This window comes from Rhinopithecus roxellana, chromosome 16, assembly GCF_007565055.1.
Source record: "Rhinopithecus roxellana isolate Shanxi Qingling chromosome 16, ASM756505v1, whole genome shotgun sequence".
Classification (NCBI taxonomy): Eukaryota; Metazoa; Chordata; class Mammalia; order Primates; family Cercopithecidae; genus Rhinopithecus; species Rhinopithecus roxellana.
This window is the reverse complement of record NC_044564.1, coordinates 75,531,759-75,553,730: the sequence shown is the minus strand read 5'-3', so window position 1 is coordinate 75,553,730 and position 21,972 is coordinate 75,531,759. Positions and strand designations below refer to the sequence as shown.

The window sequence follows — 21,972 nt, the reverse complement described above, 5'->3', positions numbered from 1 at the left end:
ATATCTACTTGTAGAACAGAAGTTTTAAAAAAGTAAGGTTTACTGGTAGTTTTTTCCTTTCTTCCTTGTGGGCCCATATAAACAGTTACCTGGGAGACATAGTGGAATTTTGGTGTTTGTTGCATGATGGGGGAAACTGTTCAAGAATACTATATATAATCATTCGTGTATTCGCAAAGGGACAGAGCAACAACTCTTATATAAATATTTTAGTAAGCCTATGGAATCAAATCTCCTTCCCTTATAGAGAATTACTTGCCCTATAACTTGGGGAAACCTTAGACTTGTTCTTCTCTAAAGGTCTGGGTAGTAAACAAGCAAGGTTTTGCAAGCCATGCAGTCAGTCACAAGTTCTCAACTCTGCCTTTACAGTTTGAAAGCAGTAATAGCCACTACATAAACAAATGGATGCAGCCGTGGTCCAATAAAACTTTATTTATGGGCAGTGAAACTTGAAATTGATAAGATGTTTATGTATTAACAGATATTTTTATTTTTTCCAAGTTAAAAAATGTAAAAACCATTCTTAGCTCATAGATTATACAAAAAGGTGGCAGGCTAGATTTGGTGCTTGAGTTGTAGCTTGTTCTAGCAAATTCAGCTTGCTTTGAGGAGACTGGAGGAACTTACGTGACACAGGTTATTTTTTCTGTTTTCCTTTTTAAGACATACAGTGAATAATTTTGTAGATATTTTGCCGCTTTTGTGAATCTTTGAAATTCTTATGTAGATTCTCTCTGGAGAGGGAGCTAATCCAATTCACAGCATAGATTTCTTTTCCTTTAGAAAATAAGAGGGATGTTGCCTCTAGCAAATTCTTAGTACATGTACCATCAATTTGCTCTCTCCTGCCCAGTGCAGACATTGCCAATCAATCATGGCACTCTTTCTCATGGAGGCTAGATGTGGCTCCCAAATATTTTTCAAAATAGTGTTCCAGACAACCTCTATCAATTGACTCAAGTGTGAACCTATTTTCCACCCTTGATTTAAGAAACCAGCTCAGGCTATAGCCTGAAGTAGTAAGGGGAAGTTAGTCAGTGCTGACTGTAGTATCCATCTTGCTTAGAGACTCGTCTAAAAGATTTTTGCTCATTTTTTTCAAGTATCTAGAAATGCAGTGTCATTTTTGTGCTTTAAAGTTGCTTTTTTAGAATTACCAGTTAAGGTAATTTATTAGCCCTGAGTGGTTTTGACATATCGTTCTTTATATTTACTGGCCCCTAAGAAAAATGCCTACCACCCCTGTCTTATCTAAAGGAAAGTATATAGTGGTTCCCAAATACACTAGGGTATGAGAGGTCAAAGAATTCTAGATATTTCTTGAGCAAGAAAATGTCCTATGAAAAGATTCACCAATCAGAAAATGAACTGGTTACTGTATATTATCAAAATGTGAAGGGAAAAATCAGATTTCCAATAAAGTCTAAGACAAAGCCTTAAGTTTGCTTTGAAGTTTTTTCAGTCTGAACTACTTTTTCTGGTTATATTTCTCTGCATACTTTTTATTTGTGTCAGAGATCTTTTACTAGTACTATTAAGTAACAAGTGTTCTTTAAAAAGACATCCAGTGTTCAGTTACCTTCAGACCATGTGCTCTCTATCCTACAGCAGATTTTTGCAGGTTTCTCTACCTCAATTTATATTGATTTCCAGGGGTGCTGCTAATTTGTCCTAGTTCTGAGGTCCTGAGTTGTGGTTGAGAAGAAAATGGAATAGATGGTCAGGATGGCTTATCCCAGGAACTATCCTTTTCTCCATTCCAGAAATAATTACCCTTATTTCATTCTAATGTGTCAGTTATTTTACTATATATCCTCACTGCACTAAGATCCAAAAGAAGAGAGAAATGTAGGGGAAAATAGGTCTCCATAGGAGAAATGCCTGTGGCCTTCAAGGAGACAGTTGATGACAGCTGCTTCCTTACTGTTCATAATCCAGCCTTTTCTCTTTAGGGCCCAGCTGCTTGGGCTGAATATGTGGAAGAAAGGACAGTAAAGCCTTGTGGCTTTTATACTGTGACATCAATTTCTTATTTTCTGAGATGTGGGTCAGGGTAATGGGTAAATAGCAGGCTACTACTTTCCCTGCCCCTATTTGGTTCCTGTAAAAATACCAGATAACAGCTAGTATCCTCAGTTTGGCCCAGATTTGTCTAACAGGCAAAGCAAACCATTTCCCCCAAGTATATAGCATCCCCTTTGCCTGTTTGTTCTTTCTGTGTTTACTTATTTCCATTAGGCAGATTTTGTGTTCCTGTACAATGTCTTGAGCCAAGTTTTTCTAGTATTCCCAGCTTTAAGAATGTTTTGGAAGTTGAGTTAAACCTTTTTATTTCCTGGGATACTATTCCATAAATAAGTCTTTTTCCCTCCTCTAGTCTATACTGGTGATGGTTGTCAGCACCACTTTCTTACAAAGCACCACTTTACTCATGTTACTGCTCACTCAAAACTCTATGGTGTTTCTCTCCTGTTTTACCCTGTCATCTGGCTGAGCTTTGTAGCAGTGACACCAGTGCTATTGCTGTTCTCCACTGTAGTCAGACTGGCTCTTTACTTGTAAGCTGATCTTATTCCCAATGTCTATGCGTATTCTTTTGCAACTCCTACTTCCTGGTATACCTTTCACACTCATATTTAGTTTAACTGTGGTCATCTCATGTTTTGGAGCCCATCTAAAGGAATTCTGTCCTTCAGCTTCTGTCTTGCCAGGTTATTCCAGCTCCTGCTGAGTTCTGCCTTCTTTGAAGTCTATATTCTTTACCCTTGAGGAATCACAGACATTTTCGAATTACAGGGGGACCCATATGTAATTTAGGCTTAAGCACTGCTCTCTCTCCCCAGTCAGAGTGGAGATCTTGGTGGTCATACAATTTAGCCAAGACCAGGCAGTTGAAGACAGAGCTGTGACTCAAAACAAACCCTTGTCTTCTGATCGTTATATCAAAACTCTTGCCAGGACACTGTGCTTTACTTTAGAAAGGTATAGAAGATTGGTTAGTACATACAAGTGTTTGTGTACTCTTAGCATTTAGTATGCATTTGGTAAAATTCCTGGTTATTGGGATATTGAAACAGTGAATCAAGTGCTGTGAAAGGTGGTTTATGTAGCAGTTTCTCCTGGGGCTCCCTAATAGCATTAGCTCAATAGGGTTTTGTACAGTAGTTGGTGTGTTGAATAAATGACAGATATTCAGTATTTCCGTGGTGAGTGAAGTCCCTCAGGCTCTGTGAGGACCTATAGCAGTTGTTCCTAAACTTTTGTTGCATCTTAATCCCCAGAGAAGTGGGTTAGAAATGCAGTTTCTGGGATCCACTTTAGATCTGCTAGATCGCTGTCCACAAGAGAGATTCAAGGTTCTGTTTTTTATTATGCTTCCCAGGTAATTTATGACAGCAGGTCTAAGGCCTAGCACTTGGGAATCACCAAAAATGTTTGGCAGTTCTCTATACATTTGGTGTTTTTTGTGCAAAGTTCAGTTTGTCTTCTAGCATTTTACCTTAATAATCCTCCTGTGGTTCATTCTGTTAACCAAAATATTAATATTTTTTCTTGAGCATGCTGGGTGATCATTTAGCATTCAGAGTTCAACGTGGTTCACCAGCCTTTGCTTTTAAAAAACATGGCATAGAAATTGAAAACAACATACTCACCTCATAGTAGGGTGCTGTTTAAGTAGTAGCAGATACAGGTTAAAGTCTCAAGGTAGTAGTTCTCTTGTCCTAAGGGTCACTTTTTTCCCTGGTTAAGGAGATGTCCCAGAGGCATACCTTGCTGGTGAAATCACATCATCCCTGTACTGCATGGGAGGCAGCTGTTTTGGGTTAAGCCTGCCCACATTGTCCCCCAGTGTTGACATGGTAAATAAAGTGTGAATATATTACAAAAATGTTTTAAAATTCTCATTAGGGAGGGTAGTGAAAAGGTAATATTGTACAGTTCAGGCATGGGAGTGGGGGAGTAATCTCATGGAAGTGTCAAATTGTATGCTGATGAGAAGAGAGGTTTTTCACCAAAAGCCTTCAGGTCCCTATGGGAATCCTTCCTTTGGTGAATTATACATGAGGCGAGTGGTTGTACCTACTGTGTTCAGTCTTCATGCTCTTTCTCTTCTCATTTTATTTTTTAGGGGTATTAAGTATTGAAAAAATCTAAATAGTATGTGGAATTTTTATGGCTTAAAGCTAATACTTTTGACTTGTTAGGTTAATAGTGTCAGACTGAAATTCATGATTAGCAAGCTAAAGTCATTCATTTTCGAGAATATGTATAGACTTCCTCCCTCCTCTGCATAAAGAACTCTGGGTAGATGATTATCACATAACAGTGAAATGGATGCATGGCTCCCAGCATCTCTCTCAGCTTTTCCCTCCCCTACGATGGGCCTAGGATGCTTTATTTTTCCTGAAACTGGGGTTGATTTATCTAGAGAGAAGGAGCTATTATCTCAGGGAATAGAATGTTTTATTGTTATTGGTAGGTTCTAACCCCTCAAAAGAAAAAAAAAAAATTCTGCCTGGAACTACTACCGTAGAAAAACTGCCCGATTTTTGTCTTGATTAATTTTCCTTGATCACTCAGCTATAGACCACGCTAAAATTTACCTTTGCTTGAAAGTTATTAATTCGTATACAATCATATGAAATTTATTATACTGAAATAATTAAACCACAATTTAACCACATTTGGAAAATTCTGTTATAAAAATGAGAATATTATAAATAGTATAATCTGTTTGTTGTGTTCAGTTTGAGTGATTAAGCAAAGCTAAGAAACCTGTATTCTAAGCTACTGTATTGCCATTAACTTTTTGTTAAATTTATACCTTTTTCTAACTAGTTTATCCTTTTCTCATTAGTAAATGTCATATTTATACTTTTTTTTTTCTGTTTAGCATGAACTTGACCCTTAACATAGGAATATAGAACTACATTTCTGAAGTCTTAACCTGTCTAAATTACCTTACTAAAATGATTTAACTGGCTGCATAATCTTGGACAGAGCTTTTAACCATTTAAGTTTCCATTTATATCGTTAAAATAATTTATTCATCACTGAGAATTTTCATTACCTGCCTTTTAGGAGAGGAAAAAAGCTTTTGATGGTCTGCCAAGTTGCATATTAAGAAAAAACGTAACTTTTTAAATGAATTCATGTTTATTGTATAGAATGATTTGATGAAAGGCAGCACCCTCTCCTGAAGAGAGAATAATTTTAACTGCCTTCCTCTTTCACTCTTGAAAGTTTAATAGCCACTGTAAACTTTATATTGGGATTTGAGTTTCTAGTTCAAACTCCTTTTGCAACAGGATTATTGGGAGTGGGGTGGTTTTTCTTTATCATTTTAATTTATTCTTTTATAAAAGTTAATACTGACCAGGAGGAAATATTCTTAGATGCTGTGTAAACCAGTCCCCCCTGTAAAGAAGGAGAGGGAATATGCAGGCAGGAGTGTAAGTAAAGCTATGCTAAGGGCCTGCTACTCAGTAGGTCCTCTGTTAAAATACCTGCAGTACAATTTTGTGTTTGAGATGAGTGGCTCTTTTAATAGTCATAATGCTGAGAGTTCATGGCTTTTGTAGGGCATGGAAGGTTTAAAGCAGTTGATAGGGGAACCATACAGAATTTGCCCGGAAAGAAAGCAGGATGGGAGGTGAATATGGGAATGAGCCTGAGTTATGGATTATAGAAGTGTGTTCTGGGTGCGCATGTAAAGGCATTGATATTTTGTTCTGTAGGTGAGGGTGGGGCACTGGAGGGTTTTGAGCAGAGCAGTGTTGGGATTGACTTTGAGTATTTATTAGGAGAGGAAGATTTGCTTTGTATTTAAACGCCACATCTTTCTGAGCGTTTCAGCCCACCCTAGTGTTTCTCTGGCTTGTGTAGTTTGTTATTTTCTGTGATAGTACAAAGGGCAGAAATTTATAAATCATCTTCTACAAAGTACCCCTCATTTAAAAACTTGGATATATACCATTATTTCCCTTTTACCTTGAGCAGCTTTGGAAAATTTAGAAGTAATAGTTTGAAGGCCAGGCCTCAAATGAATTGACCTATTTATGAGATGTTAGCCTAATAACTGTCATTTATCTGGACAAAAAAAAAAAAAAAAAAAAAAATTGAAAAAGATACCAGGAGTGGGGTAAAAATGGAAACATTGAGTAAATTGTTCGTTTGCCTTTTTTTTTTTTTTTTTTTTTTTGAAACGGAGTCTTGCTCTGCCGCCCAGGCTGGAGTGCAGTGGCCGGCTCTCAGCTCACTGCAAGCTCCGCCTCCCGGGTTCACGCCATTCTCCTGTCTCAGCCTCCCGAGTAGCTGGGACTACAGGCGCCCGCCTCGTCGCCCGGCTAGTTTTTTGTATTTTTTAGTAGAGACGGGGTTTCACCGTATTAGCCACGATGGTCTCGTCGTTTGCCTTTTAAAGAATACAGACTGACGGAGTACATGTTTTCCTAACTTCATTGTTAACTTGTGTTCTGGAAATTTCCACAGCCACATGTCAAGTTTTAACAGTATATTACATCTATTATCAGCACTTCTTCAATACATTTAGATAAAATTCTTCTATCTATATTGACTCACATTTACATAGTCCTTACTTGAAGTGAGAAGTGACAGATGACTTTTTTATTGTTATTTGTATAATGCCCTTCATGTGTTTTGTAGAATGCTCTCTTTTCAGCTTTAATTTTTTTCATACCAAAAACCCAGAAATTTCTTACTCACCTAGTGTGATCTAGGGAATGTGGGTAGGTAGCCCAAGTAAGGTCCAGAGCTTGAATGTCCTGTCCTCAGACTGCTTGTGTTACATCTGTTCCTTCTAGCTACCTCCAAAGTGAGAGTTAATTGGAATTCCCAAAGGGCAATAACTAGGCATTCTTCCAATGGATTTCCTTTAGATTTTCTCACAGTTGTTGGAGCAGAGGCAGAGCCCACAAAGAGGGAAGGATGAGGAACAGGGTTCCTGGTGACCGTGTCCCCAGCTTACTTCCTGCCTGTCAGCCACACACTGGGTAGTGATGCTGGAAGAGTCTCAACCCATCTTTACTTGAATTGATGGATCATTTTGTTACCTAAGCATGCTCCACAGGGGTATCATAGCCCTTCATGGCAGATGCTTAAACTTATGCTAAGTGAGGTCTATACCAGAAAACCCTGGCTCTTTCATTTCTGTAACCAGCATGGAGAATTTCAGGTTTCATGAAGACCTTCATTGGAAACTGCCTCCTTGTGAGTGTTGCTTCTGTGTAAGGCAGGGGGAAAGCCACAGAAGTAATAACTTGTATAGGTTTAGGAAATTGTTGCTGTCTGTGTGTGTGTGCACGTGTGGAATTGAAAGGTTCACCTGGTGGGGATGTCATTGAAACTTACTGTCTATCAGAAATTTGAATCATTGAGGCAGGACCCTTATAACAGCTCACAGGTCTGGAATGTTAAGTGCAAAATTGGCTTTCTAATAATAATGAGGCTGAGGAAGAGATTCAAGCAAACCATGTGCATGATGATAGAAGACACTGAAAATAGTTGAACCACATGTTCAAATCTGTTTGAGTTTGAGTTCTGAGGTAACAGTGAGATAAGATAAATTGAAACTGATCGGGATGGCCAAAAATCTTTTCTACGTGAACATCACACTGCTAGCCCTTGTTGCTTTACTTCTCCACTGCTTTTTAAGGGGAATGTGGAGTAGGGCTTTTCTTTCATTTATGACCTGGGAAAAGTGGTGCTAGGTCAGTTTGGCTTCAGTCTATTCTACCACATAGCTGGCTTGCAAAGTTAAGATGATTGTGTTAACTTCCCAAGAAAGAACCCTTAATTCCTTGCTGTATCTACTTTTCAAACAAATTTCATATGATTATTATCTTTTTACTGTTTTGAATTCATGCAGAAAGAGAAGTAGTCTCTGGTAGGCAAATACTTAATCCATTTGATGAAATAAAGCTCAGGTTAAAGGGATTTGTTCAAAATGAAATAGCTAATAAGCACTACCAGCATCAGAAATGCAGTATCATGTTGGCTGATGCCGTAGCTTTTGTTGCTTTCTTTCCATTTCACATTATTGATGTTTAACTGTTTTGTTCAGATACCACTCTAAATAAACCAACTAATAGAGGCCTTAATTTGGCCTTTGAGTGTCTTTGTCTTGAGACTTTCTGGACTAGATCTCTTAGTGCTAGGGAGTGGAACTGTCTTTGCCTAGGAGTGAAGAACTCTGCCCTCTTTCAGGGTGAGCTCTTGAGACAGCCAGACATACAGTTTGAGGAGAAAACTGGATTTGGAGGTCATACTTAGCAGATAAGTGAGTTAACATTGATTCAGTTATTTCAGTTGTAATGAACAGTGAAATAATTATTATAGTAGTAACTTCCTGAATTTGTTTTTTCGGCAGCTACCCATTTTTCAAGAATGTTTTTCTGGTAGGTTCATATAAGTCTTAGATGCTAGTTTAAAAGTTACAGAAATGTGCATTAACATTGGTCTCTTTTTAAATTTGCACAGACTCTTTTAAAAAGCATGGATGGTACATTCTCTTTTACTTTCACTTCTGCCAGCCTTTCCTATCATTACTTTTAGTGTGCATTCTCAGCTGCGTGTACTACATTAGAATTACTTGTGGATGTTTTATTTCCAGAAGTGTCTCGACCTGCTGCTTTTGGGCAATGAGACAGGGCTGTACAGTTGACACTTGAACAGTTCTGGGGCTACGGGTAACAGCCCCCATATAGCAAAAAGTCTTAACTTTTGACTCCTCAAAAACCTAACTACTAGTAGCCTACTGTTGACTAGAAGCCTTACTGATAACATAAACAATTACCACATATTTTGTATGTTACATGTATTACATATTGTGTTCTTACAATGTAAAGTAAGCTAGAGCAAAGAAAATGTTAAGAGAATCATAAGGTAGACAAAATATATTTACTGTTCATTAAGTGGAAGTGGATCATCATAAAGACCTTCACCCTTGTCATCTTTATGTTGAGTAGGCAGAGGAAGAGGGAGGGGTTGGTCTAAAATCCCATATTAAGTACACCCACACAGTTCAAACCCATGTTGTTCCAGGGTCATCTGTATTTTGAAAACAGTACAGGCAATCTGATACTTGTCTGCTTCCTCTCCTTCCTTCTGAGAGGAACTCTTTTGAATGCTGCAATAGGACTTGGAGAGGTGTAAGTCTTGGATTTGTGTTCTGTTCTTGGTTTCTTGATCAGGTGAGCTGCAGGAAGGACAAGGAAAAATAGAACAAGCATGTAGTCCTGGAAACTGATAATTCAGAAAAAGTTTAGTTTCCGGTTTTGTTAAATTTCTATCTAGAAATTTGTGCCTGCCTTAACCAAATAACCCTGTTCATATTCCTAGTCATTGAGAGAAGCTCCTAACTTCATAGAATCAAGCACAGTGGCCTTTTTGAAGAGACTAACCCAGTTGAGCCACATCCAGCCAGTCTGGGTTCTTGGAAATAGCTTTAGATGAGTTTCATGGGCTTTATTTTACGTCTGCATTTTTGCATTTGCAGGTGGTTTATATTCCTAAATGCTTTGCTTTCAGGCTACCTGGCATTTGTCTTACTTATAAACTAACAATCAGTGGATGGCAAGGAAAAGGGCTTGGCATCCGTGATTGTTATGAGCTATCTAGGAAACCCTAATATGCCCATAGTTTGAGGATTATTTCAAATGCCTTTACACAAGAGACTGCCAACACTTTAATGTTTTTCTGAATCAGTGGGATGGGGTGGTTGATAAAAAATGCAGATTTCTACACCCCAACCAAGACTTAATGAATCTGAGTATCTGCAGAGAGAGACTGAGGAAATTGTATTTCAGCAGCCACCACAGGTGATCGTTAAGCGGGTGGTGGCTTGACCTGAGAAGCACTGTTTAGTGGATCTTAATGATTTGCACTTGGGTAGGTCTGCGGTGCTTATTTTAAAACAAGTCTACTTGTAAATAATAGGATTTTCATTTGTAGGTTACATCAAGCTATCTTGAATGGCTGGGATTCACTAATGTGTTTTTAATGAATATAGTGCTGGATTTACCTAAGAAATAATATATACTCTCACACACAATTTACTCATTTTCAAAGCGTTTGTGTGTCATTAAATACTTCAACATTACAATTATGTTAGCATAATTTATTTGCTTCTGAGAGTATTTGGAGAATTTGCAGTATGGTTCTTTAGGGCCCATCCATTTAAAATGGGTGTCTTGGCTGGGCACAGTGGTTCATACCTGTAATCCCAGCACTTTGGGAGGCCAAGGTGGGCAGACCACCTGAGGTCAGAAGTTCAAGATCAGCTTGGCCAACATGACAAAACCCCATCTCTACTAAAAAGTACAAAAATTAGCCTAACATGGTGGCGGATGACAGTGATCCCAGCTACTCCGGAGGCTGAGGCAGGGAGAATTATTTGAACCTGGGAGGTGGAGGTTGCAGTGAGCTGAGATCGCACCACTGTACCCTAGTCTGGGTAATAGAGCAAGACTGTGTCTCAAAAAAAAAAAAAAAAAAAAAAAAAAGAGTGTCTCATAGAGATTGGGAGTTAAGTTCTGTGATCCAGGATGTTAGATTGTGAAAGCAGCTTTTGAGCCGGGCGCGGTGGCTCACGCCTGTAATCCCAGCACTTTGGGAGGCTGAGGCAAGTGGATCACCTGAGGTCAAGAGTTTGAGACCAGCCTGGCCAACATAGTGAAACCACGTTTCTACTTAAGATACAAAGGCAGGTGCCTGTAAACCCAGCTACTGGGGAGGCTGAGGCAGGAGAATTGCTTCAACCTGGGAGGTAGAGGTTGCAGTAAGCTGAGATCGTACCATTGCACTCCAACCTGGGCAACAAGAGCAAAACTCCTGTCTCAAAAAAAAAAAAAAAAAAAAAAAGGCTTTTAAAATTTAATAAAAATTTGTCTTACATTTATAGCCTGCCAACCAAACCCCTCTTCCTTCCCTACCCAGTGTCTTGATACTTGAACTTTCTAGCCAGGGCCTCAGTAAATGGGAATTGGCTCTGTTATAAGAGCTTTCACGCATTTTATGCTATAATTTTTTAAGGAAAAAATTTTTTGCTATATGCAACCTTAATTTAGAAACCTTTTGACCTGTAAACTGAATGTTGCCCCAAAGCTACATGAAAGCAGTGCATACTTTTGCCAAAGGCTTAGAATGTTTTCCCCCTGCTCCGAGTTGCAAAAATGAATAAGAAACCAAGGATTTTTCTTCATGTTCTTCATTAAGCAATGTCTGGGGGGAATTGTAAAATATACATTGTCTGTAGTATATCCTGGTGCACAAAGTCAAATGAACTGTGAAGGTGAGGGGTAAAAACACCCCTCTCACCTTTGTACTTTGTTCTTTGGAGTATTAAAGAATATTGATCTGCCAAGTGGCAAAGGGGATACTATTTGGTGGTTTAATTACAGCCAGTGAGTGTTATTGATGCTATCAATCAGCAAGACCCAGGGAAAGGGCCTGGTGCCAAATCATTCAGTGTAATTAAATACCTCAGGATGGGATTCTCAAGGTGCTTCTGCAGGAGAACACTTTGTTTTAGAACAAAGATAAAGGTGATTGTTCCCCTCCTTGCTGCCCGTCTTTGAATTTCTGCAGGTGTTGTATAGATGGCAATGATATGGTCTCTTTATTGCGTACAGTGAAGGTTGTCCATGTTTTCCTTAAAAACTCTTTCTTTTAAAATCTGCAAAACTGTCACACAAAGGGTTTAAGGAATACAATAATTATTTTTTGTTAAAGCTGTTAGGGGAAATAAACAGCTCAGGTGTCTAATAGATACTTGAAGAATGAAGGATTGTCTTTGAATGAGACTATTAGTCTTGCAAATCAGTTCATTTAAAAAAAGCTTTCCCTGTGGTTATTCTCTAATGTCTAATCATGTTGTGAGAGAAATATCTTGGTAGACTTAAAGTCATAAAACACTCACTAATGTTTCAGGGGTTATCCCCTTATGTATTGAATAAATTTTTCATAGTTGTATAACTTAGCTCCACAAAATATGTGTAGGTAAAACTTCCTTTGGCTCTGTGGGGAGGGCTTTTAATAACATTTCTGTTATTCTTTTTCCTTGCTTTCTCCTTTATCATACGTGCCTCACACAAATTTCCATCTCAGCCTGTTAAATGCCATAAGCAATCTGCAGTGTTTGCTGTTACTGCTTTTTAAATTTTTTAAAAACTGGTACAGTTTCTACTGATTGAGGCTTACCAAAGACAGGCTGCCCTTGAAAGAAAGTGAGCTGGCTTCCTAACTTTTTTGTATATGTATACCTCTATACATACCTTAGATCCCTGACAATTGGGTCAAATCAGGGCCCAAAACACTAAATCTTGGATAGCGTATGGTTTACTTGTAATGTAGATACGGCTTGCAGATTGTGTTTTAAATTTAAAACAGGTGTTTGAATGAGGATTGTTGAAATAAAACATCCTTTAAGAGGAAGATTATTTGTTAGGAGTTTCTCTCTGGGTGTTTGAGGACTAATATTTTTTAAATACATTAAAGAATTAGTAGAAGCAGTTATTTTATATTCAAGACTTCCCTCCCCTTAGGACTTTATTATATTATATGGAACTGTGCAAGACTAATAGGCCTGTCTCCAAGTTTGTAGGGAAGGTCAGTAGCTTTAAAAGATGTATGTGACATATGCTCACCTTGCCCACAAAACAAAGGGCCAGGATGAACAAATGTAAAAATCTTTGAAAAGTATTTAATTGCAGGTTGTTTTTTTGTTTTACTGAGACCATGTAATCTTGGCTATACAGTGTTGGACAGGGAATATCTGTACTTAAATATTTTATAAACATTTTGAGTGCTTAGTGTGGGCTAGTTAGCTTTGCTAAATGTTGGAACAGCATTAAAATAAGACGAGGTAGCCTTGTCCTTGATGTCATTGTGTCGTAGAGGAGACAGCACTTAGTTTATATGACCGTTATTTGGATATATGATGAGTGAACGCAAAATACAATGAAAATGGATATGCCACTTGCTGTCTAGAGGCCTCTGCGATGATTTCAGAGGTGATAGTGTTTTACAAGCTAGGTTTTATGGGGTGGAGAAAGAAGACATATATTACACATAAGGGAATGTCTCATCCAAAAGCACAGAGGCCTTCACGTGATGTGTACCTTTTAGGAGAAGCTTACCTCTGAACACCATAAAGTATACTTATTCTATCAAGTAATAACCTTCTACAAAAATGATTGGCAGGAAAATTTGATTAAACCTAGCCCTATACTTTACATTTATCACCCTTTAGTGAAGACCTAATTTATAAGATAATCTATAGGAATGAATTTTGGGTAGATCAAGTAATTTGCTCATAGAAACATATTTGCCTTGCTCTGCAAAGATCCGTGGAGACCTATGGGACTCATTTAAGTATTTACAAATGATATCAAGATGAAGTTTCTCTAAGCAGTATTTAGTGTACACACAGAGGAAATGATCATTATATTTTCATTACTGTATATATAAGTAGGTCAAAGAAGACTTGGGTTTCTGAACATTGTTGCAAAGCAGTTTTTCTTCTAGTTATAGTACAAACAGAAACTTAACTGTAGATGGCATTTACATTTAACTTCACTACCATACTGATTTTGACTGTTCTCCTCACCTGGGTTATGATGGAAAACTGTCTCTATATTCTCGTTCCTTACATTTCTATCTGATAATACTTACGAACATTTAGATTGTTACTCCTCTGCTCATGAAAGTTTTGCCCTGACATTCAAGGGCTCTAGACTCTGCCCTCAACTCACTGTTCTGGTGTTGTCAGTGTCCTACAGAAATCTTTATTCTGGCTCAGCTGGGCTCTTCATCATTCAATATGCAAGCCTAATTCTCCATTGCCTTGGATTATTCTCTGCCTACATGGCCCTCTACCCCTGTCATTTACAAAGTTTTATTTGGCCATAAAATAAATTCATAAAGTGGATAAAAATTTATTCACTATACATTACCTTTTTCTTCTATTTGGTGGTCTGCTCTCTGAGGGCAACGAGATTTTTGTCTTTGGAGAGCAACTTACAGAATGTTTTTATTTATAACCTCTATATGAGGAAACTTCTGTCTGTTGCTTATAAGAGACAGTGAAGACCTGCTCTATGTGCTCAAAGATGGAAAAAGTCACAGTTTAAGTGAAATTAAAAGTTGAAATTCTTGGAGGTTTTTTGTTTTGTTTTGTTTTTGTTTTAATGCCATTTTTAACTTTGGGTGTGTTTTTCAAAACTTCTTGGTAGGTGTCACTATACATTGAAGATGCGGTTGAATGAAAGATATGTAAAGGACTTAACAGCTTTTTGGTTTCATACAAAAACAAATACTTAAGTAAAGGTATCCCTTTATGTGAGATTTTCTGCATAATGTCCACCTGCCCGTCTCTTCTTATCCATTTCTCCTTTTCATGTACTTCTCTTTGTCAGATTATGGATGAAGAAGTGAATGAAAGTCCTAGAATGTTTAATTCACTGAAATTTGCTTGATGAGAACCTTTTTTCTTTTTTCACATTACCAACCAGTACTGGTTGGTTTTTAAGACACCTGCAGTTTATTTATGCCAGCCAGTGTCTAGTCCTTCTTTAGTTTAACATTCTAGCTCAGCATTTTAATCTGTTGACAGTGCCTTAGGCATACTAGATATTCAGATACTATACAAATTATATCTTAAGTATATTTTTGGAGATAAAGTTGCCATGGTTATCTTGATAGTATGGCATCTGTTGGAGATGTCATTTGGTCAAGTTTCAGAATCTTGAAAGAATCCGTAAGCCATTGCTGGAGAATGGGTTTCAAACAATTAGATGAGTACATCTGATTTTCTGTAAGCCAATTTAGCCTGCATTGTTTTCAATAAAGCAGCAAAAGCCCAAGTTACTTGGGCAAATGCCACAACTTCTAATCATCTTGCTTGAGAGGTACTTCAGAAAAACCTGGCCGGGCACGGTGGCTCATGCCTGTAATCCCAGCACTTTGGGAGGCAGAGACGGGCAGATCCATGAGGTCAGGAGATCAAGACCATTCTGGCTAACACCGTGAAACCCCATCTGTACTAGAAATACAAAAAAATTAACTGGGTATGGTGGCAGGCACCTGTGGTCCCAGCTACTTGGGAGGCTGAGGCAGGAGAATGGCGTGAACCCGGGAGGTGGGGCTTGCAGTGAGCCAAGATCACGCCATTGCACTCCAGCCTGGGCGACAGAGCGACACTCCGCCTTGAAAAAGAAAAACCCTCCTTTACAAGGCCATGGAATATATACATTCAACAGGTATTAGAGTCCCTACTTGGTGGGTGGGACTATGTGAGATAGGCATCATATAAAACTAGTTTCAACCCTCTAGAAGTATAAAACCTAGTAATATAAAAGCTTTGAATGGGAATACTATTAACTTGGGAGGAAGCTTTGAGGCAGTCTTGTGCTCTGGCCATATTTAAGAAGGCTCAAAACCATCTGAATACTGACTACTGAGTACTGAGATTTTTCTTTTAGTCTCTCGAATGTATTCATAGTATATTTAATGAAAGTGAAAGTTTTATAGTGGTACTTGATAGTGTAGCCTCTTCAGTATTTTTTTTAAACTGGGAAATCATATTGAATCATCAGGTGGCCAATTGCATGGTAGCTTGTAACACATTCCACATGCAGAAACATATACATAACTTTCTTCTGAAGATAAAAGTTATTCCATGAGGTTCATTTATATTTCTACTACTGTCTATCCAAAAGAGTATTTCTCATTTACTTTACTAGCTTAGGTTCAATAGATCTGTACAAAAGAGAATTGAGGTAATGGGAGGTTTAATATGTAACAGCCTGATGGGAGAAATGAAATTTTGGGGCCTTACTGTTGGCCCATTTAAAGATGTTGAATATTTGTTCTCTATGTCAGTAAGACAGCTCCTTCCTTATGTTCCCTCCATCCAGGCTGCAGGCTTCCCAGCACGCTCATCTGCTGTCATCTTACAAAATACTTGGAATATTCAAGAATTAACTTTAATAATTATCATCATGGATTTGGAAGAAGCCTCATTTATATATGTAATTTTTGCACTGTTTCGGTGTTAGAGTGCATACATTGTTACTGTGCCAAGTCTCCTCCTCTGTGTCATCTTTCCTGACCTCAAAGATAATAGTATTCCTTGAATTTTTGTCCCATAAGTTGGGGATGATGATAATACCCAATGCATAGACTTGTTGGGAGGAACAATTGAATTAACATATGTTACATATCCAGAACAGTGTCTGGCACATGGTAAACACTTAATAAATGTTAGGAGCTATCATTATCTGAATTGTTTCCTATGTGTGTATATAAAATGATATTATGATTAAAACATTATGGTTCCCCAGCTCTGTGCTAATCGTGTTATTGTTCCATGTAATATTTGTAAGGTTTCCATGAGGTAAGTACTGTGATTAACATCAAATTACAAATAAAGAGATAGAAGATCTAAGGAAATGATTAACTGGTAAGTGACAGAGCCAAGACCTGGACCTAGCTCTGTGTGACTCCATACCATTTTTACTCCTTAACATTGGAGGGTTCTGGTCCAAACATTCCATCCTAACCACTAGTTCATAGTATGCTGTGTAGTGGCCAGAACTTTACCAGTTATAGTGTATTCTCTTCTGCTTTTTATAATATATTTTTTTTCCTGGTGCTAAGCTAATTCATGATTGCCTCAGTTGCAGCCTATTCACATTACTTAATATTTATAAATATTATGTGGCCAAATAAATGCAGGCTCATTTCTGAAGTTAAAAGTAAGGGAGTTAGCATTCTTAACCACTACTGAAAATTTTCTAATGCAGAGAGGGTAGGAATAGACTCTGGTGGTTACAGCTAAAACTCCCATCTATTTTTTAATACTCCTTTAATGTAATCACCTTCTAGAGTCTGAAAAGGCTAAGTGAAATGTACAGGATTGGAAATGGAATGTGGAGCATTTTGATTGACAAGTTCCTGCTTAGACTTGGAATGGCTAGTCTATTGCCACTACTGTAGTGAATTTGATTTCACTGCCTCCACCTCAGATGCTGTATCCACTACTATTGCTCAATTGTTTTATTTTCTGTTAAGTATCTCTGCAGGTAAAAAATTTAAGAAATGGTAAGGTATTTGTGGCCTAAGTTGCATTTCAAGAATATTTTTACCATATATCTCATTTGCCTTTACTAGCATGAGATGTCCTTGTTGAACCAACTTCATACTAGAACCAAGGAGAAACAACAATAATAAAAGGGCAGAAGTTATCTACCAGTTGTACTTTAATAAAAACGAGATGCCTGTCAGGGCAGCCTATTTGGACCCTCTTTGATACACATGGATGTATATGTTTGGGTAGCATTTAATAAACCCCACTCAGTGTAGTTTGTTAGAGGCTGTTGAAGATGTGTGAAAATGGAGGTCTAAGTTGTCAAGTCCTTAGTTTATGATTAGTTGCTTGATACAGATCTTAAAGCCAGAACACTTTTTATTTTTCTGTGGCTATTCAGTAGTTTTATTATTGCCTTTAACAATGTCATAGGATTACTTATTTTTATGACATTACTTATTTATTCCTAGCTTCATCTTTAAGTTGAAGCTAAGATCAACTGCCTTGACTTACTTAATGAGGTTGCATTAAAACTTGAAAATTATGTGAAAATGAGAAGTCTTCCTAGTGTAAACAACCAGTTGCCATTCTGTTTTCCTGTTAAATGGTTTGTAATTTTATAAAAGGGCAGAGACACTGACTATCAAAAAGATTCTGGCTATTGTAGGTTGGTACATTTTAATTGGTGGAAAATGCTGGTCTCAGGATTCTTAGTTTGATTTTTCTCTTACAAATCCCAAAATAATTAGATTTTTTCTCCAACATCTAAATAATTCTCCGGCATTACTAGTAGAAGAAATACAATAACTGTCCTAAGACAGTTATTTTGATGTGTTTTATATTTACTTACGTGTATACAAGAAAATATTCTTTGTAGCAAAGCTAGGGTTCTTTCTTGGAATAGCTCTTCTGATAATCTCCTTGGAAATGTCTGATTATCATCCTAGTCACTGTCATTTCACAGGAAAATTTTATGATTTTGAAGACTATGTTGCAGCTAATGGTGTAACGGAAAATCCTGTGACGAAGAGCTAAGATCCCCTGAGTCCTACACCCAATTCTTTTTCTTTGTATCTTTGGAAAAGTTACTTTACCTTTCTGTGCCTCAGTCTTCCTCTTTCCCAAATATAAAGAAATTGGACCAAATGATTACTGTATTTTCTTTTTGCTCCAAAATTAAGACTCCCGCCCTACACACCCTTCTATCAGCACCATATTATTTTGTTGAAGATTGTGTTGCCTCTGGGTACTTGAATCCCCAATTTGAGAAGTGAAACTTCATTTTTGAAAGGTTTAATAGAATTTTCATTTTAGTCTCTACACAAAGTACCATTGCCTATAATGTTTGGTGTATTACAAAGATTGTGGCTTCTTTTTTTCTTTTTTTTTTTTTGCAATTCACCTTTATATATATATTTTTTAACACTTTTTTTATTATTTTTTATTATACTTTAGGTTCTAGGGTACATGTGCATAACGTGCAGGTTTGTTACATATGTATACTTGTGCCATGTTGTTGTGCTGCACTCATTAACTCGCCAGCACCCATCAATTCATCATTTATATCATGTATAACTCCCAATGCAATCCCTCCCCCCTCCCCCCTCCCCATGATAGGCCCGAGTGTGTGATGTTCCCCCTCCCGAGTCCAAGTGATCTCATTGTTCAGTTCCCACCTGTGAGTGAGAACATGCGGTGTTTGATTTTCTGTTCTTGTGATAGTTTGCTAAGAATGATGGTTTCCAGCTGCATCCATGTCCCTACAAAGGACACAAACTCATCCTTTTTTATGGCTGCATAGTATTCGATGGTGTATATGTGCCACATTTTCTTAACCCAGTCTGTCACAGATGGACATTTGGGTTGATTCCAAGTCTTTGCTATTGTGAATAGTGCCGCAATAAACATATGTGTGCATGTGTCTTTATAGCAGCATGATTTATAATCCTTTGGGTATATACCCAGTAGTGGGATGGCTGGGTCATATGGTACATCTAGTTCTAGATCCTTGAGGAATTGCCATACTGTTTTCCATAATGGTTGAACTAGTTTACAATCCCACCAACAGTGTAAAAGTGTTCCTATTTCTCCACATCCTCTCCAACACCTGTTGTTTCCTGAATTTTGAATGATTGCCATTCTAACTGGTGTGAGATGGTATCTCATTGTGGTTTTGATTTGCATTTCTCTGATGGCGAGTGATGATGAGCATTTTTTCATGTGTCTGTTGGCTCTATGAATGTCTTCTTTTGAGAAATGTCTGTTCATATCCTTTGCCCACTTTTTGATGGGGTTGTTTGTTTTTTTTCTCGTATATTTGTTTGAGTTCTTTGTAGATTCTGGATATTAGCCCTTTGTCAGATGAATAGATTGCAAAAATGTTCTCCCATTCTGTAGGTTGCCTGTTCACTCTGATGGTAGTTTCTTTTGCTGTGCAGAAGCTCTTTAGTTTAATTAGATCCCATTTGTCAATTTTGGCTTTTGCTGCCGTTGCTTTTGGTGTTTTAGACATGAAGTCCTTGCCCATGCCTATGTCCTCAATGGTACTACCTAGATTTTCTTCTAGGGTTTTTATGGTATTAGGTCTAACATTTAAGTCTCTAATCCATCTTGAATTAATTTTCGTATAAGGAGTAAGGAAAGGATCCAGTTTCAGCTTTCTACTTATGGCTAGCCAATTTTCCCAGCACCATTTATTGAATAGGGAATCCTTTTCCCATTTCTTGTTTCTCTCAGGTTTGTCAAAGATCAGATGGCTGTAGATGTGTGGTATTATTTCTGAGGACTCTGTTCTGTTCCATTGGTCTATATCTCTGTTTTGGTACCAGTACCATGCTGTTTTGGTTACTGTAGCCTTGTAGTATAGTTTGAAGTCAGGTAGCGTGACGCCTCCAGCTTTGTCCTTTTGACTTAGGATTGTCTTGGCAATGCGGGCTCTTTTTTGGTTCCATATGAACTTTAAAGCAGTTTTTTCCAATTCTGTGAAGAAACTCATTGGTAGCTTGATGGGGATGGCATTGAATCTATAAATAACCTTGGGCAGTATGGCCATTTTCACGATATTGATTCTTCCTATCCATGAGCATGGTATGTTCTTCCATTTGTTTGTGTCCTCTTTGATTTCACTGAGCAGTGGTTTGTAGTTCTCCTTGAAGAGGTCCTTGACATCCCTTGTAAGTTGGATTCCTAGGTATTTTATGCTCTTTGAAGCAATTGTGAATGGAAGTTCATTCCTGATTTGGCTCTCTGCTTGTCTGTTACTGGTGTATAAGAATGCTTGTGATTTTTGCACATTAATTTTGTATCCTGAGACTTTGCTGAAGTTGTTTATCAGCTTAAGGAGATTTTGGGCTGAGACAATGGGGTTTTCTAAATATACAATCATGTCATCTGCAAACAGGGACAATTTGACTTCTTCTTTTCCTAACTGAATACCCTTGATTTCTTTCTCTTGCCTGATTGCCCTAGCCAGAACTTCCAACACTATGTTGAATAGGAGTGGTGAGAGAGGGCATCCCTGTCTTGTGCCAGTTTTCAAAGGGAATTTTTCCAGTTTTTGCCCATTCAGTATGATATTAGCTGTGGGTTTGTCATAAATAGCTCTTATTATTTTGAGGTATGTTCCATCAATACCGAATTTATTGAGGGTTTTTAGCATGAAGGGCTGTTGAATTTTGTCAAAAGACTTTTCTGCATCTATTGAGATAATCATGTGGTTCTTGTCTTTGGTTCTGTTTATATGCTGGATTACGTTTATTGATTTGTGAATGTTGAACCAGCCTTGCATCCCAGGGATGAAGCCCACTTGATCATGGTGGATAAGCTTTTTGATGTGCTGCTGAATCCGGTTTGCCAGTATTTTATTGAGGATTTTTGCATCGATGTTCATCAGGGATATTGGTCTAAAATTCTCTTTTTTTGTTGTGTCTCTGCCAGGCTTTGGTATCAGGATGATGTTGGCCTCATGAAATGAGTTAGGGAGGATTCCCTCTTCTTCAATTGATTGGAATAGTTTCAGAAGGAATGGTACCAGCTCCTCCTTGTACCTCTGGTAGAATTCAGCTGTGAATCCATCTGGTCCTGGACTTTTTTTGGTTGGTAGGCTATTAATTATTGCCTCAATTTCAGAGCCTGCTATTGGTCTATTCAGGGATTCAACTTCTTCCTGGTTTAGCCTTGGGAGAGTGTAAGTGTCCAGGAAATTATCCATTTCTTCTAGATTTTCTAGTTGATTTGCGTAGAGGCGTTTATAGTATTCTCTGATGGTAGTTTGTATTTCTGTCGGGTCGGTGGTGATATCCCCTTTATCATTTTTTATTGCGTCTATTTGATTCCTCTCTCTTTTCTTCTTTATTAGTCTTGCTAGTGGTCTGTCAATTTTGTTGATCTTTTCAAAAAACCAACTCCTGGATTCATTGATTTTTTGGAGGGTTTTTTGTGTCTCTATCTCCTTCGGTTCTGCTCTGATCTTAGTTATTTCTTGCCTTCTGCTAGCTTTTGAATGTATTTGCTCTTGCCACTCTAGTTCTTTTAATTGTGGTGTTAGAGTGTCAATTTTAGATCTTTCCTGCTTTCTCTTGTGGGCATTTAGTGCTATAAATTTCCCTCTCCACACTGCTTTAAATGTGTCCCAGAGATTCTGGTATGTTGTACCTTTGTTCTCACTGGTTTCAAAGAACATCTTTATTTCTGCTTTCATTTTGTTATGTACCCAGTAGTCATTCAGGAGCAGGTTGTTCAGTTTCCATGCAGTTGAGCAGTTTTGATTGAGTTTCTTAGTCCTGAGTTCTAGTTTGATTGCACTGTGGTCTGAGAGACAGTTTGTTATAATTTCTGTTCTTTTACATTTTCTGAGGAGTGCT

General features: G+C 37.9%; 1 protein-coding gene across 29 annotated transcripts in view; it reads left to right on the top strand.

Moving 5' to 3' along the window:
- ELAVL2 (ELAV like RNA binding protein 2) overlaps positions 1-21,972 on the top strand; it is a 165,176-nt gene that overhangs the window by 118,915 nt on the left and 24,289 nt on the right. The window lies entirely within an intron of this gene.